Genomic DNA, 17616 nt, shown 5'->3' with positions numbered 1-17616 from the left:
ATAAGTATGCACTTCGAAATTTTTTTAACTGCATACACTTTCTCTCTCTTTATGTCTCTCCTTTTTATATATGATAATTTAAATATTTATAAGAAGAAGTGGTGCTGAAGGAAGAGCATTGAGGTTGTTTCAATTAACAATTTAAGTGAAACTCTAGGTTAGGTATCTTCAGAAGCAAAGATGGTGTGTATGTGTGTGTATGTGTGTGTGGTATTGTTGTTATTGGAATGTCTGCTCTTCAGAAAACACTGCTGAGGCCATGAAATGGCAAGCCAAAGACTGGGAAAAATATATGCAAGTCACATATTTGAGAAAGAACTTATGTCCAGAATATATTAATAAAAATTAATAATATGGAAAAAAGTTTTAAACAGACACTTCACCAAAGAAAATATACAGATGGCAAATCAGTACATGAAAAGATTTGCAATATTATTAATCATTAGGGAAACCCAAATTAGAATCATGATGAGGGGCGCCTGGGTGGCACAGCGGTTAAGCGTCTGCCTTCGGCTCAGGGCGTGATCCCAGTGTTGTGGGATCGAGCCCCACATCAGGCTCTTCCGCTGTGAGCCTGCCTCTTCCTCTCCCACTCCCCCTGCTTGTGTTCCCTCTCTCGCTGGCTGTCTCTATCTCTGTCGAATAAATAAATAAAATCTTTAAAAAAAAAAAAAAAAAGAATCATGATGAGATATCACTACTCATCTATTAGCACGGCAAAAAGAGAATCCTGTTAAGTACTGGCAATGATGTGAAATAGCTGGAAATATATCACTAGTGTGAGTGCTAAATGGTACAGCCACTTTGGAAAATAGTTTCGTGGTTTCTTATACAGTTAAATGTACAAGCCAGGTATTTACACAAGCGAAATGAAAATATATGTTCACACAAAAATCTGTTCACATATGTTTATAGTGGCTTATTGCATGCATAATCATCAAAATTTGAAACAACACAAATGTTTCTCAAATGCAGAATGGATAAACAAATTGTGGTATGTCCACATGATGAAGTACTACTCAGCATAAAAAGAATGAATTATTGATATATGCAATGACTTGGATATATCACAAATGTATTATGCTATGTGAAAGAAGCTAGCCTTGAATGGTTACATAAAGCATGATTTCATTTATATCATCTTCTGGAAAAGGCATAACTATAGGGACAGAAAGTAGTTCAGTAGTTGCTTGTGACTGGTAGTAGGTGGATGGGTTGACTTAAAGGGTCACATAGGAATATGTTTTGGGTGATGACAGTGTTCTGTATCTTGATTAAGGAGGTATTTGACTATATGAGTTTGTCAAAGCTAGCAGAACTGTACATGAAAAAAAAAGATTTGGGATGCCGGGGTGGCTCAGTTGTTTGGGCATCCAACTCTTGGTTTCAGCTCAGGTAGTGATCTCAGGGTTGTGGGGTTGGGCTGTGTACTCAGCGTGGAGTCTGCTTGGGATTCTCCCTCTCCCTCTGCTCTCCCCCATCTCTCTCTCTCTCAAAATGAATAAATAAAATCTTTAAAAGAAGATTAATTTTACTATATGTAATTTGTACCTTTGAAAGTGAAAAATAATAGGGTATAATGGCCATTTTCAGATAAACAAAAGCTGAGGAAATTTATTGCCAGCAGACCTGACCTCTGAAAGATGATAAAGAAAGTTCTTCAGGCTAAAGAGAAATGGCACTAGAAGAAAGCTCAAATCTAACAACAAAAAAAAAAAAAAAGAAGAAGAAGAAAGAAAAGTAATAGAAATGGTAAATTGTGGGTGAATATAAAGGCTGTCTCTTTTTCTTTTAGCTTCCATATTTAAGAAAAAACCAACATTTAAAACACAAATAATATTGCATTTTGGTATTTTTAACATATGTAGAAGTTAAATGTATAACAAAATAGCACAAAGTATAGGAGGGAAAAGAAAATCTTATTTATTTATTTATTTATTTATTTATTATTTATTTATTTATTTATTTATTTTTAAAGGGAGGAATGGGGGAGTGGCAGAGGGAGAGGGAGAGAAAGAATCTTAAGCAGGCTCATGGAGCCCAGCACAGGGGTCAGTCTCACAACCCTGAGATCATGACCTGAGCTGAAATCAAGAGTTGGACACTTAACCGACTGAGCCACCCAGGCACCCTGTGAATCATACTCTTTTAAATGTTTTGAGTTTTACATGAAGTGGTACACTATTAATTCTAAGGAGACTGTGCTAAATTAGGGATACAAATAATAATCCCAAGATAAAGTAGTAAAAGTAAGACAAATATAGCAGTCAAAATCCAATAAAGGATATAAAAGACTATAAATATTCAAATAACACAAAAGAAGCAGTAAATGAGGACTGAAAAAAAAAAAAAACAATGTATGGGACAAATAGAAAAGAAATAGCTTAGAAGGTAGATTTAAATTAAACCATATAAAAACCTGTCAATTCATTAGGAAGACATCACAATCCTAAAAGTGAGTGGACCAAATAACAGAACTATAAAATAGATGAAGTAAAAACTGACAGAATTAAAATAAGAAACACAAAAGTCCACATAGTAGGCAATTTCATTACCCCTCTTTCAGTAATTGATAAACAAGCAGACAAAAGATCATAGAGCTGTAGACTATTTGAACAACACTATCAAGCAATTCAACCTTATTGACATTTATAGATCACCTCAACAATTACTGAACACACTTTTCATGTACACATAAAATTTCTATCAAGACAGACCATATATTGGGCAGTAAATATGTGCCAATAAATTTGAAAAGACTAAACACTCACAGAGTATGTTCTTTGAACACAACAGAAATAAATTAGAAATCAATAGTAGTAAGATATTTAGAAGATGCCCCAAACTTTGGAAATTAATCAACACTTCGAAATAATCCATAGGCAAAAGAATACATCACAAAGGAAATTAGAAAATATATCAAACTAAGTTCAAATGAAAACAGCATGCCGAAATAAGATTTTAAATGAATGACTAAATTTCTATTTTAAAGGCCTTAGACTACCTAACTTCAGGGCTCTCTATAATGCTACAATTTTGAGATATTGTGGTATTATAAATAGATGTACAAATACCTCAGAGGAGCAGAATACATCCTAAAAGACTCACACTTACTCAACTGATTTTCAAGAAAGAGCTCAATGCAATTCAAAGGAGAAAGGAAAATACCTTCAACAAGTTGAATATAATAACTATATGGAAAAAAATTAACTTCAACTCCTTTCTTACATGGTACTCAAAAATTAATTTAAGATAGATTAAGATCTAAATTTAAAAGTTAAAACCATAAAAGCTCTTTTAAAAAGATGGCAGAATATCTTTGCAGATATGGAGTCAGCAAGGATTTCTTAGAGGAATCACACAAAAAACATTGAACTTAAAACGATAAATTGGACTTTGAAATAAAAAAGAATTCTGTTTTTCAATAGTTGTCTTTAAAATAAAAATGCAGGCAACACAGAGGTTGAAAATATTAACAATACACATATCTAAGGACTCATGTCCAGAATATATAAAAATTTCTCAAAAATGGCTAATAAAAACTGGACAAAATACTTAAATACTACATGAAAGAAGATATGTGACTAGCCAATAAGTACATGTAAAGATTCTTAATGTCATTAGGCATCATGAAAATGAAAATTCAAATCACAGTGGTACAACCGCTTGGAAAACTGGTTGGCAATGTCTTAAACAATTAAATATACACCACCCTTATAATCCAGTGATTCTACTCGTTGGAAATTAAAAATTTTGGCCACACAAAGGCTTATATGAGAATGTTTATAGTAATCTTATTCATAATAACTGATAACCGGAAATAACCCCAAAGTCTATTAACAAGATAGTAAAATGATATGTTCACAGAATGAAATAATATTTAGCAATAAAAAATAAGGCATGCATACATTCAAATGTCATTGAATTGTGCACTTGCATTAATGCTTATTTCATTATATATAAATGTAATTCAGCATTTTAAAAAATTCATAAGTTAATTCTTTGAGAAAAGATATTTAGGCTGAATAATACAAGGGGACATTGCCTCATCATGTAATTGTTTTTCTTTTCTGATCCAGTTTGTTTGACCTACAAATATTTAATGGTATGTACCTGTGGAACCTCAGTGAAAACAACCTTCTGTTCTGTGGCTCTACTCTTAAAAGTAATTCAAGGTTACCAAAGCACAATTATTGACTCCACAGTCAACATCAGTCAACTTTTTTTTTTTTTTTTGAGTAGGCCCCATGCCCAGCGTGGAGCCCAACACAGGTCTTGAACTCACGACTCTGGGATCAAGACCTGAGCTAATATCAAGAGAGACCCAGGGGCGCCTGGATGGTGCAGTCGTTAAGCGTCTGCCTTTGGCTCAGGGCGTGATCCCGGCGTTATGGGATTGAGCCCCACATCAGGATTCTGTGCTAGGAGCCTGCTTCTTCCTCTCCCACTCCCCTTGCTTGTGTTCCCTCTCTCGCTGGCTGTCTCTCTCTGTCAAATAAATAAATAAAATCTTAAAAAAAAAAAGAGTCAGACACTTAACCAACTGAGCCACCCAGGCACCCTGTCAACATTAGCTTTTAACTCCAATCTACATAAACCGTATAACTACTATTATTTCTGTGAATCCAAGTTGTCGGCTTTGGCAGGGGGTGGGGGGAGATTAATTTATTTTACTCAGGGATATTGGAGAACACACCAGGCAGATTATTGAATAAATGCTCCCTAAAATACCTTGTAATCTGCAGTGTTGGATAAAAATTAGAGAAAAATTCCAAACTACATTAGTGGTCTGGATAAAATGAATTAAAACTTACTTTTAAATTACTTGGAGTAGAATTATTCCACTTTCCTGCTTATCACATCTCCTTTAGGAGGTGCGTTAATTTGCAAATGGGGCTGTATCTGGAGGAAATATCAACTATTCACAACTATTTGCAGCACTTAGATGCAGCAGACCAGAGGACTCTTGGAACAAATAATATGATTAGGCCTGACATCAGTAATTCACCATGGCAGGTTACTGAAAATTTAAAGGGGATACCCTTTTTTGTTCTGATTAGAATACCATCATTCATCTGTTCTAGCTAATCTCAACAAGGAAAAGTATGGGGAAACTTAGATGTCTGTAGCTTTCAAAAATTGGTTCGTGTTGCCAGGCTAAGTGAATTATTTATCAATGACTCAGCACATCTCTGGTGTTTGAAGACAAATTGCACACATTTAAAAGAAGTTTTTATTTATTTCTGCAGCCAGGAAACACACCCAATTAAAATAAACAATTTGGAAAGATTTTTGTTTCTAAAAGTTATGAATAATTTCTTCAATATAAAAATTCACTGTCTGCATTTTGTGAACCGCTTTGTACTTAGACTCCAGTGCACTTTCAGTACCCACCTTTTCACATGTTAAATGGCATGAATGGCTGTTAAATGCCCATGTGTTATAAAGAAAATCTCAGGAGATATTAGAATAGAAAATAAAGCAGAATGGAAAATAGCTGAAGCCGCACTTAACTCCTTCCTAACAGAACCTCAGTTTTGTTTGTGTATGTACTCCATTTCCTGCTCCAGAGGGAGTTCCAATTTACAAGAAGAATAAGAGCATAGAATTTCTTCTGATAATTCTTGCTCCACAAAGGTCATATGACTGTTGCTGTTGACATTTTCTTGAAAAGAAGTTGTTAAGGAAAACGAAGAAAAGAGGTGGATATTTTACTGAATCGTTGAATCACTGATGTTTCTATACTTGACCGTACACTACCTCTAGTCTTCCTGGTATGCAAGAAAATATATTTCCTTACTGTTTAGGAACTTTTTTTAGTATTTCTTGTCAAAAACTATTCTTCTAAACAACATGAAAGTATGTCATTATCTCTCCTCTGGCCTTGATTCAAAGTAAAATATTTTGTTGTTGGACTGAGTTTTAGGCTAAAATAGGATACTCATAGTTCATGGTTCTTGTCTACACTGTAAGCAACAGAAAATAAGTGAATACATTTTGGTTCATATAGTGTAATCCAATTCAGAAGGGGTTTACCAAACCATCTCTAGGAATGTCAGATATAGCATTGTTGGTAGCTGAGAGACTGACTCTAAACTCTAAATAATGGAACAGCTCAGGACTGGAAAAAAAAAAAAAGCTTCAAGTATTAAATTGTCACACACACACACACACACACACACACATACAAAACACAGAGGAAAATAATTATGAACTGAAGGGAATTGGACTGAAATATAGTAATTTTAGAATACTGAGATTCAAGGAGAAGTAATTTCTATTATATCTACTCTATGACTATGGAAAGATCATAGATGGCAATGGCCTTGTTGAAGTTCTCTACACTGTTAGGGAATTGTGATTCAATTTCATTGCAGAGCATGAGATCCTAATGAAAAACAGAATGGAGATTATTTCTCTTAACTGTGAGAAATAGGAAAAATAAGACCTGTGCTTAAACTATCACCAATACAGAGATAATTTTACAACATGAAGTTAACTTTCACAAGTTAGGAAAATGATAATGATTGGTAAATCATTGAAGAGTCAGACTACTGTGAGATGATCAGAAGAAAGGAAGATGGGAAAGAAACAGAATCGTAAAGAAAAAAAAAAGCACAATCTTTGTAATCCATGTAGTGGAATATCAAGATAACTATTGAAGCCATAAGAAGGATTCCAGTACAAGATGGTGACATAGGCCCCTGAATTCACCTCCTCTAATGAACACATAGAATCTACAACTACACACAGAGCAATTCTTGCTAAAAGAAATCCGGAAACTGGCTGAGCAACTCCTAACACTGGGTGAATAAGAAAATATTCACATCACAGAATCAGCTATTTTCTTCACTTCTTTTGTCACATCTATGTCCCTCTCACACCCAGATTCTTGAAATGTCTACTTACAGGGTTCTTTGCTCTCTTCTCCCTTCCAGTTCTTCTGTTTCCACTATTTTACATTGTTTTATTTGAACACTCTCCTAGCACAATAATCGTCTATTCTTTCATCCTTTCTGCATTTAAGATTTTTTTTCCCTTCACCCATTATCTTCTCTCCAATCCAGAAATAACCTACTGTTTTCCTGCAGGCCAAGTCTATCTTGAGACTTGATCCACAAAATGCTTTAAGATGAATAGAATGTAATACTACTAAGCAACTCAAAGCAACAAACCACCGATAAATGTAACAACATGGATGAATCTCAAAAACATTATATTGAGCAAAAAGAGCCAAACCTAAATTGGCTGTGTCATTCCATTTATATTAAGTGCTTGAAAAGGCCAATCTAAGTTATTGTGATAGAAATCAAAACTGTTCTTACCTGTCTTGGGTGGGCAATTGACTGGAACCGACAATGAGGGAATCTTTTTTGGGTAATGGAAACATTCTATAACTTGTTTAGGGTTAAGTTTACATGAGTATATACAATTACCAAAATTTATCATAGTACATATTTAAGATCTCTGTAATTAATTTTATGTAAATTATACCTAAAAATTTGGAGGAATGAGGACTCTAAGTTAAAAAACTAACAAAATTTGGGGTGACTGGCTGTCTCAGTCGGGAGAGCATGCGACTCTCAATCTCACGGTCATGAGGTCAAACCCCATGATGGGTGTGGAGCCTACTTAAAAAAGAGTCTTAAGAGCTCTATCAAACAACTGCAGAGTGTGGACCTTATTTGGATTCTGAATCAAACTACCAAAATGAAGAGAATAAAATTTTTTTAAAAAAGAATTTATTATAAATAATGTTTAAGTAATTTTTTTAAATGGCTGCCAACATTTTCAACTTAGAAATCTGTGTTTCTGGGGTGCCTGGGTGTCTCGGTCGGTTAAGCATCTGCCTTCGGCTCAGGTCATGATCCCAGGGTCCTGGGTTTGAGCCTCACATCAGACACACTGCTCAGCGGGAAGTCTGCTTCTCCCTCTCCCACTGCCACTCCCCCTGCTTGTGCTTTCTCTCTCTCTCTCTCTCTCTCTCTCAAATAAATAAATAAAATCTTATTTTAAAAAAAAGGAATCTATTTCTAACTTTTTATAGAAAATGGGAGGACCTGGAAACATTGAATCCGCATTTTCTTTTCTTTTTTTTATGTTTATTTTTTTATTATAATAATTTTTTGTATTATGTTAGTCACCATACAGTACATCCCTGGTTTTTGATGTAAAGTTCCATGATTCATTAGTTGCGTATAACACCCAGTGCACCATGCAATACGTGCCTTCCTTACTACCCATCACCAGCCTATCCCATTCCCCCACCCTCCTCCCCTCTGAAGCCATCAGTTTCTCAGAGTCCATAGTCTCTCATGCTTCATTCCCCCTTCTGATTACCCCCCCTTCCTTTATCCCTTTCTTCTCCTACCAATCTTCCTACTTCTTATGTTCCATAGATGAGTGAAACCATATGATAATTGTCTTTCTCTGCTTGACTTATTTCACTTAGCATTATCTCCTCCAGTGCCGTCCATGTTGCAGCAAATGTTGAGAAATCGTTCTTTTTGATAGCTGAGTAATAGTCCATTGTATATATGGACCACATCTTCTTAATCCAGTCATCTGTTGAAGGGCATCTCGGCTCCTTCCACGATTTAGCTATTGTGGACATTGCTGCTATGAACATTGGGGTGCATATGGCCCTTCTCTTCACTACGTCTGTATCTTTGGGGTAAATACCCAGTAGTGCAATCGCTAGGAATCCACATTTTCAAATAAGCCTAGCAGTTGAGCTTAGGACCAAATAAATTCTTACAATCTTAGTGGCACAGAGACCCTAGCACTCTCCAAATGTGTCTTGCTTACAACCAGTCTCATTCATTTATGTTATTTCTGCAGGCACATAGGTACTTAAGTTCATGACTCTGGTCATATCCCTTTCATCCATTTAGGGCTTTTTGTTTGTTTTGTCCTTTAGTCCAAATTCTAGTTCTTACACCTGATGTGACCATTTTCATTGTATTTGGGCAAACTGGAGTATCTTAAGATTATGCATACATTTCTTTTTTAAAAAAGATTTTATTTATTTATTTGTCAGAGAGAGAGAGAGCGCACAAGCAGGGCGGAATGGCAGGCAGAGGGAGAATCAGGCTCCTCACTGAGCAAGGACCCTGATGGGGGACTCCATCCCAGGACCCTGGGATCATAACCTGAGCCAAAGGCAGATGCTTAAGCGACTGAGCCACCCAGGAGTCCAAGATTACACATACATTTCAACAACATACTCACAGCCTCACTGAAATGACAGGCCCAAAAGTTTACCAAATACAATAGGCAGTGAACCTAAGTGGAAAGAGGTCATTACCATTGACCCAGAGACCCTGGAACTAAGCACCTTTTATAAGGGTACAAAGATGTAATAAAATAATAAAAAAATACAGAATGCCTACACATAAGGAAGACAATACTTTATGAATGGTTAACCTTCCCGTATTTTTCCTGAGGTTCAATTTATTAAGATACTGAATCCTAGGGGCACCTGGGTGGCACAGTGGTTAAGCGTCTGCCTTCGGCTCAGGGTGTGATCCCGGCATTACGGGATCGAGCCCCACGTCAGGCTCCTCCACTATGAGCCTGCTTCTTCCTCTCCCACTCCCCCCGCTTGTGTTCCCTCTCTCGCTGGCTGTCTCTATCTCTGTCAAATAAATAAATAAAATCTTTAAAAAAAAAAAAAGATACTGAATCCTAAAATTTCTATCATTGAAATTTCTGAGTATATCTCATTCCACAGTGATATTTTTTCCAAAGAGCTTGTAATTAAACACAGAACATATAAGTGATTTTATTAATGAGATTTCCTGCTAGTTTAAAGTTATTCCATTTTTAAGGCTGCCTGAACATTTTACAGGTCACAAAAATATTTTTAAAGATTTTTTTAATGGAAAAGTGGCTGAAATAGATTGGATCAAAATAAGCTTCTCCTTCCATCAGAGACTAGGCATGAAATATTTCCATTCAGATGGAGGATTTTTTTGGCTTATATTCACCTGATGAGTGGGATATGAAAATCAGATTTCTAGCTTAGCTAGGGAATTTTATGTAGGAGACCATATTCCTCTCATTTCTATTCAGTAGCACGTACAGTGAAAACAGAAACACTGCAATTAAGTAATCATCCAGTTTCCTCATAAAAACACATTATGTTTCAGATGATATCAAGAGGACATGATAAGCAATCCATAGGACTTAGACATATAACATACCAGCAAAATGTTTTGAAGCCCCTTGTCAACAATATTTACTAGGCATGGCAAAAGAGGGTGGGTGATAAGAAACACCATAATGGCTGGAAAGGTCTGTTAGCAAACACCTGTAGCTTGCAACTTGAAATTAAATTTTCTTGTCATTAAAGAGAAATGAATTTTAAGTAAGCATGTCATTTGCTTCCCTATAATCATCTCCACTGATTCACTCATCTGGGTTGCCAGCCAACAGGGTCTCAGTTGCATTGTGCATTGTAGCATCTACAAAGCAGAATATAATAATTTGCATTTCTAAATCAGGGAGAAAATACAAATTAAATTAAGTTGAATTTCTGCTTCTCACACTAGTAGTAAACAGACAGAGGTCTGGTTTGAAATATGACATTTGGGTTTGGCCAAGTATTCTAAGCCCAAAGGGAGGTAAGTGACTAACAATGATACACTTTTCTTAGACACACTTGGAAGGTTCAGATAAATTTAAACTCTGAGTCATGTTGGGGAAATGAAGTAGGGTAAGGAGGGAAAAGAGAACAGGGTGACATTGCAATCAGTCGTGCAATGGTGTTTACAAATGTTGGCCTGGATTTAGAGCTTTCGGGAACAGAGTTAAATTATACCAGGCCAGCGTCCTGAATGGCTTTGTGCAGTGAGGCACTTGTCAAGTTCCAGAATGATGCTTCCAAAGCATTCATGCCCTTTCCCACCAAAGTAGGTCAGTGGTGTTTAGATATTAAGTTTGTGTCTTCATGGATATTAAACCTCCTAAAATAATATTTGATTTCTCTCTATATGACATAGTCAAGGGAGTAATAAATTTGAGAATCTGAATTGTCCAGATTATTGCCTGACCTTTCTGAATTTAATAGAATACAGTCAGATACATTTTTAGAACTTTATCTCTAATGCAATTAAACGTAGTGATTTGAAACCTCCAAATAATGAGCATCTACTATACTTTGTGCTTTATATTAATTATCTGATATAATCCTCACTATGTCTCTATGAGATAAGGTTTATTCCTATTATAATTCTTATTCTACAAATGAGGAATCTGAGAGTTGAATTTGTTCACAGTCACTATGCTAGTAAGTGGATGGTTTGGGATTTAAATTCTGATCTGTCCTACTTCAAAGTATTTTAAAACATATGTTGTGACACATTGCTGCTGGGATACTGATCAACCATTTTTTTAAAAAATTTTTAAAAATTACAGTAGAACAAGGCAGAGTAGAAAATATTAGACAGCAAGGCAGATAGCAACAGTTCATGAAACTTTTCTTTCAGATGTGTATGTATGTATGTGTGCAGCATGTGTATAATGAACTAAAATAAAAATGCATTTCTTGCTGTAACACAGTAAAAAAGAAGTTTAAAAAATACTGCTGTCTACATTCTCAAATCAAAATAATCTGTGGCAATTATAATATGCAAAAAAAGAATCCCCCTAAAATAAAGTACCATAACTGGAAGATTTGATGGGTAACTTCCTCAGCTTTAGAGGCTGTGTGGGCTGTTTTTCATTTTCTCCTTTACTAGATGTATCAGCATCTATGTCTCAGATGACTCTCTGGATTCTGCAGTTCAGAGCTTGACCAACTATTGCGTGGCACTTAAGTGTACACAAGATCTCATTTGATGCCATGTAACACTGTGAGTTAGAGCTTATACAAATATTACAGGGAATATAGAACTTAAATATCTTTCCCAAAGTCACCCAACTAGTACAAGACAGAAATAGGAATCAACTATATAGGCCCTGGGATGTCACGTCCCTTTCTCCTCACACTTCCTTCAGAAGGCATGTGGCAGATGTTCCTCGCACACATGTTTTTCGGGCCCAGGGCAGAAAACAGGATGCTTAGGAAGTGTGAGTCTTTAGTGCATCAGTAGTTCTGATAAGGTGCTGTGGCTGTTTACACCAGTAATAAATACATGTCCTTCTTGATCTGACAACGCCAACAAAGTAAATCCGTGCAATCCATTTAATTTAAAAGCATTAAGTAACAGAATTCTGGAGTCTTGAAATTACCAGTGTTTCAGAGAATGAAGAATTCTTCCATGATTCTGACCCTAGTGGGAGTAGAAAGGGGGGAATGAAATTAGATTTATTGTAAATAAGATACTAACTGACAGATAAGGAAAATTAATTCAGCAGCAATATATGATAATGAGGAGCTTTAATAGCTTATAGTTCTTTACAAATATTCTCTCCTTCTGAGCTATATGAAACATGATTTGTAAATGTAAGAATAATTTGATTTGGATGTTTATTTAATTGACTCATCCAAATCCACACATAAGGACATCAATTGTATTGTAACTATATGTCTGTTTACTAATCTAAGGCAATTTGTTGAGTAGAGGCCATGTGAAAGACAGTACACAGAGCATCTCTAGAAACATTGTGATGCATAGTTTTTTGTTTGTTTGTTTTAAGATTTTATTTATTTACTTGACAGAGAGGGGAGAGAGCACAAGCAGGGAGAGCGGCAGGCAGAGGGAGAGGGAGAAGTAAGCTCCCCACTGAGCAGGGAGCCCGACGGGGTGGGGCAGGATTCTAGCACCCTGGGATCATGACCCTAGCAAAAGGCAGAGCTTAACCGACTGAGCCACCCAGGCGCCCCTGTGATGCATAGTTTAATGCTAAGTATGTAACACGCACATATGTAAAAATAATCCAAATGTATATTTATATAGAATGTATCTGTTTAACTGGCTAAAATATAATTAGATATACAAACAAGAAATAAATGTGAAAAAATACCATAGCCAGCATGTTTAGGAAAATACAAGTGAGGTAAGCATGAAATAATGTATTTAGCTATAACTCACAAATTCTCAAGTGCTTTTGAGATGGCTTTTCTGAGAGTACCAATATAGCATTTAGCTACTACCAGCTTCATTTCTATTTCTAGGAGCTAGTAACCAGGAGATGGAACGCTATAGGGTTAGTGTTGGCAAAAGACCAGGTGTTTCAGATGTCTGTACTCACTGGCAGGGCATGAGTTTTATAAGGATAAAGAGCTGGGAAATTAGCTTCTTCTCTGAGAAAACACCAAATGGCGGATGACGCCAGTGCTCCAGGAGGGCCTGGAGGGCCCAGGGGCCCTGGAATGGGAGGCTGCCAAGGCTTCAGTGGAGGATTAGGCAGCGGCATCCCAGACCTCGTCCTGGCCATGGTCGGGGGCGGGGCTCTCAGAAGCAAGGCCAAGGACAAGGAGTGGATCCCAGTCACCAAGCTGGGCTGCCTGGTCAAGGGCATGAAGATCAAGTCCCTGGGAGGAGATCTATCTCTTCTCCCTGAACATCAAGGACTCTGAGATCACTGACATTTTCCTGGGGGCCATCCCTCAAGGATGAGGTTTTGAAGGTTATGCCTGTGTAAAAGCAAACCTGTGCTGGCCAGCGGACCAGGTTCAAGGCATTTGTTGTCAGGCGAGATTACAATCAACACACTGGTCTGGGTGTTAAGTGCTCCAAGGAGGTAGCCACTGCCATCTGTGGGGCCAGCAGTCTAGCCTACATTTCCATCATCCCTGTGCCTCGAGGCTACTGGGGGAACAAGATCAGCAAGCCCCGCACCATCCCATGCAAGGTGACTGGCCGCTGTGGCTCTGTGCTGGTGCGCCTCACCCCTGCCCCCAGAGGCACTGCCCAAGAAGCTACTGATGACGGCTGGTATTGACACCTGCCACACCTCAGGCCGGGCCTGCGCTGCCACCCTAGGCAACTTCACCCAGGCCACTTTTGATGCCATTTCCAGGGCCTATGGCTATCTCACCTATGACCTCTGGAAAGAGACTGTGTTCACCAAGTTTCCGTATTAGGAATTCACTGACCAGCCTGTAAAGACTCACACCAGAATCTCCATGCAGAGAACCCAGGCTCCAGATGTGGCCACCACATAGTTTTATACAAGAAAAATAAAGTGAATTAAAGCCTGTTTAAAAAAAAAGAGTTGGAAAATTATGACTCTGTGTTATATACAAAGTCATGTCATAGTTGCAATCATTTATCTATCACCAAGCATCACATAATGCTGCTGTAATATAAGAGAAGATGACCGGATTTAGAGTCAGAAGACTACATTGAAATAAAAGGCTAAAATTTATGAGCTGAGTAACCTTGAAAATTAATTAGGCTTCAGTTTCTTCCACTGAAAATTGTAGATGGTAATTCTTTTTTACAGGAAGTTGTAATGGTAATTTGAGGTTGAATCATATAAAATTGCTGATATTTGATCATTTTTATCTACAAAAATGATCATTTCATTTGGATCAGCCTAATAGTAAGAGCTACACATTTATTCAATCTTCTGTCTTATAGGCACTTTGCTATGTTCCACATGTTGTACTGGATTACAATGATAGCTTCCATTTTTTACCCCTCCCTGTATTTGTGCCCTTTGCAATAATACATTTTCAGTGTCTTCCTGTCACTAGTGGGCTGACCCACCCTGTCCCTTGGTTCTGGGCTCAAGAATTTGACTCATTTTTGTCAGTGGAACGTTAGCATGGGTGAGGGAGTGCAGACGTTTGAAGTGAACTTTAGCAATGGGGCTTGCCTTCTTTTGCCCCAGGAATAGGTCCAGGATAAACTGATAGAGAATAAGGCACATCTAGATGGAGTTAAGGACATCCAGTCATTCCAGCCTAGGCCATCCTAGGTCAACTGACATCCAGCCAACCCCTAGACCTGTTCCAGAGACCAGGTATTATTAGTATAGCCAACCTCTAGCCAACCTCCAGCTATAAACTTTTAGTTGTATACCCTAGATGATTTATATCAGTACACATATTATTGTGGCAGTAACTAACAGATATAAATGATTCTCTCATTTCATGCACACAACAAATCTACAGGCACTATTATCATCCTCACTGGACAGAAGAAAACACTGTGACCCAGAGAAAAGTTCAGTGAACTGCCCTAGGTCATATCAACAGACAGTAAATGGCAGAGGAAAGGTTTTGAAATTAGGGAGCCTGGCTTCAGAGGCCATATTCTAAGCAGTATACTGAATGGCTTTGTTCTTGTGAAGATGAAATGAGATTATTTTTTTTGAAAGTGCTTTGTCAATGTTAAAGCACACTAAAAATATAAGTCATTATTATGAAGCTGCAACTCCTTTTCAAAGATGCTGTAAAATTCCAACTAAGTTTTTTCTTTGTCTCATAAAAAAAGAAACCCCAGGCAAGCACTAGATGATTTAAAATGCACTGTTCTTTGATATGCCAGTTACATAGGGAAAACTGATAAATGGTGAAATTTAGCATGCCACCTTCCTTCCGAATCGGTGATAGACCGCTGCTATTTGCTCGGCAACTACCAAGTAAACAGAAAAATAAAGCCATGGTTTTCTTGGCAAGTGTCATTAAAAATAGATTAAGTTTACAGTAAGTGTAATCTGTAGCATAGATCATACAGACAAAAAACCTGAAGGGGAAATGAAGGCATTAATAAGATATTTCTTAATTTTATGAAGCGTTACACACATCAGACCACTGAACCAAAATAACCTAGGGAAATAGCAATGAAACAGGCGTTTATTCCTCAGCTTCGAGGAGGCATGCAAATACAAATGGTGCAAAACAAGAAGCTGATTATGCCTAGAAATTGGAATAAACATAAAAAAGAAAAGTCTGGAGATGCTAATAGGCATTAACTTTATGAGGTGTGACTTTATTTACATGGAATATTCTCTATGGGCATGAATTTTTTAAATTCCATTCGATTTTTCATTTTTATATATATTGAACATCCCCCTCCCCCAAATTTATTATATTCTTCACAAAAAAATAAAACTAGAATGCTACACTGGGTGAAATGAATGATGGGGAGAACTAAAGAAAAATGACTGTGGAAGGGTGCACCTAAGCTAAGACAAGGCATGACTGGAAGAGGTACTTCTTGATTTGGGAGGCTTTTGTTTGCAGGAGTCCTTTTCTTATAAAACACAGAACTGACACTTTTAAAAAGAGAGAAAGAAAAAAATGAACTTAGAAGAAAAACAAAAAGGAACCTTAAAAAAAAGATTAAACAGAACAGGAAAAGAGAGTTCTCTGAAAAGCATAACTAAGCCTTAAATGAATTATACAAAATCTGTTGTTTCATCAAAGTCTCCAAAAAATCCAAGCCTTGATTTCACTGTTTCTGTTTTAATCATTTGTTTCTCCTCCGATAATTGTCGCCTAATTGTCTCTGTCCTCTGAAATAGGAAAGAGGGAGAAGGCTCAGCAGAGCTTCGCTCTTGAGTGTCTTTCTCTAGTATTCAGCTTTGAAAACAAACTATTCAGTCATTCCTTCATTCAACTTTTTTATTAACTAACAAACATCTACTGAGAGAAATGGTAACTTCTCATTAGGGGCTAGGCATATACAAGCTCTGCTATGAGAAAACTGACCCTGCTTAGTGCAGATTTGGAGAGCACTTTTTTCCTGACCACGACACCTTCGTAACCTTCCACCATCTTTTTCATGTGAAATTCTGTGACACTTAGTCTCCTCATACTGTAGTTGATCAGAGGAGGTAGCTTTGTATTGTTCTTGCTAAATTTTACCTTATTGTCATTGTTTCGTTGTCTGAGCCTGGCGATAGTTTTCAATCCTCACAGTTTAATCCTACAATGCTATATGCAAATTTTTATGTATTCTTAAAGGGCATTGAAAAAATTTTCCACAGGCCAAATGACTAAAAACAAAGAAACAAACAAAAAACCCTGAAAAAATTGTCACTCTATTGCATGGCTGCTGGGCATACAAATTGATACTACTGCTTTGGAAAACTGCTTGGAAATACTTATTAAGTTGAACATGTGAATTCCCCCAAGAACCCATCAATTATATTCCAAATTATAAATACACAACAGAAGTGTGTGTACAGCTTATCAAGGGATCTGTATAAGAATAATCATACCATCAATATCTGTAATAGTCCAGCCACAGTAGAATGGATAAATAAATTGTGGCACCTTCATATAATGGAATACTATAGAGCAGTGAGATGGACAAACTACAGCTACACACAACAATATGGATAAATCTCAAGGACATAATGTTGAACAAACTAAGACAGAAACAAAACAATTACCGAATGTGTCCATTTTCCTGGGTTCAGAAACCAGACTACAGAAAACTGTAATGTATAAAGATGAGTAGCTACATGGGGAAGCGCTTTTTTTTTGAAAAAGGAAACAAGGAAATGATTAGAGTGGGGGAAATGGGAGGACAGTGATGAGAGAAGCATGACAATTTCAGTTTTTTGATCTTGGTTATGGTTATATGGATGTTCATTCCGTGATAAATTACTGAGCTCTACATATGCATTTGTACACTTTCATGTGTGTTTTATTTCACAATAAAAAAGATTTAAAACCAAACAAACAATATGAATTAGAACATCATGTATGGA

General features: G+C 36.9%; 1 pseudogene; it reads left to right on the top strand.

Annotated features, from left to right (window-relative positions):
- Positions 1 to 13264: 13264 nt before the first annotated feature.
- Positions 13265 to 14113, top strand: LOC103668218 (annotated as a pseudogene).
- Positions 14114 to 17616: the final 3503 nt, after the last annotated feature.

Source organism: Ursus maritimus (assembly GCF_017311325.1).
Source record: "Ursus maritimus isolate PB19 chromosome X unlocalized genomic scaffold, ASM1731132v1 scaffold_X1, whole genome shotgun sequence".
NCBI lineage: Eukaryota > Metazoa > Chordata > Mammalia > Carnivora > Ursidae > Ursus > Ursus maritimus.
This window is presented reverse-complemented; position numbering and strand designations above follow the sequence as displayed.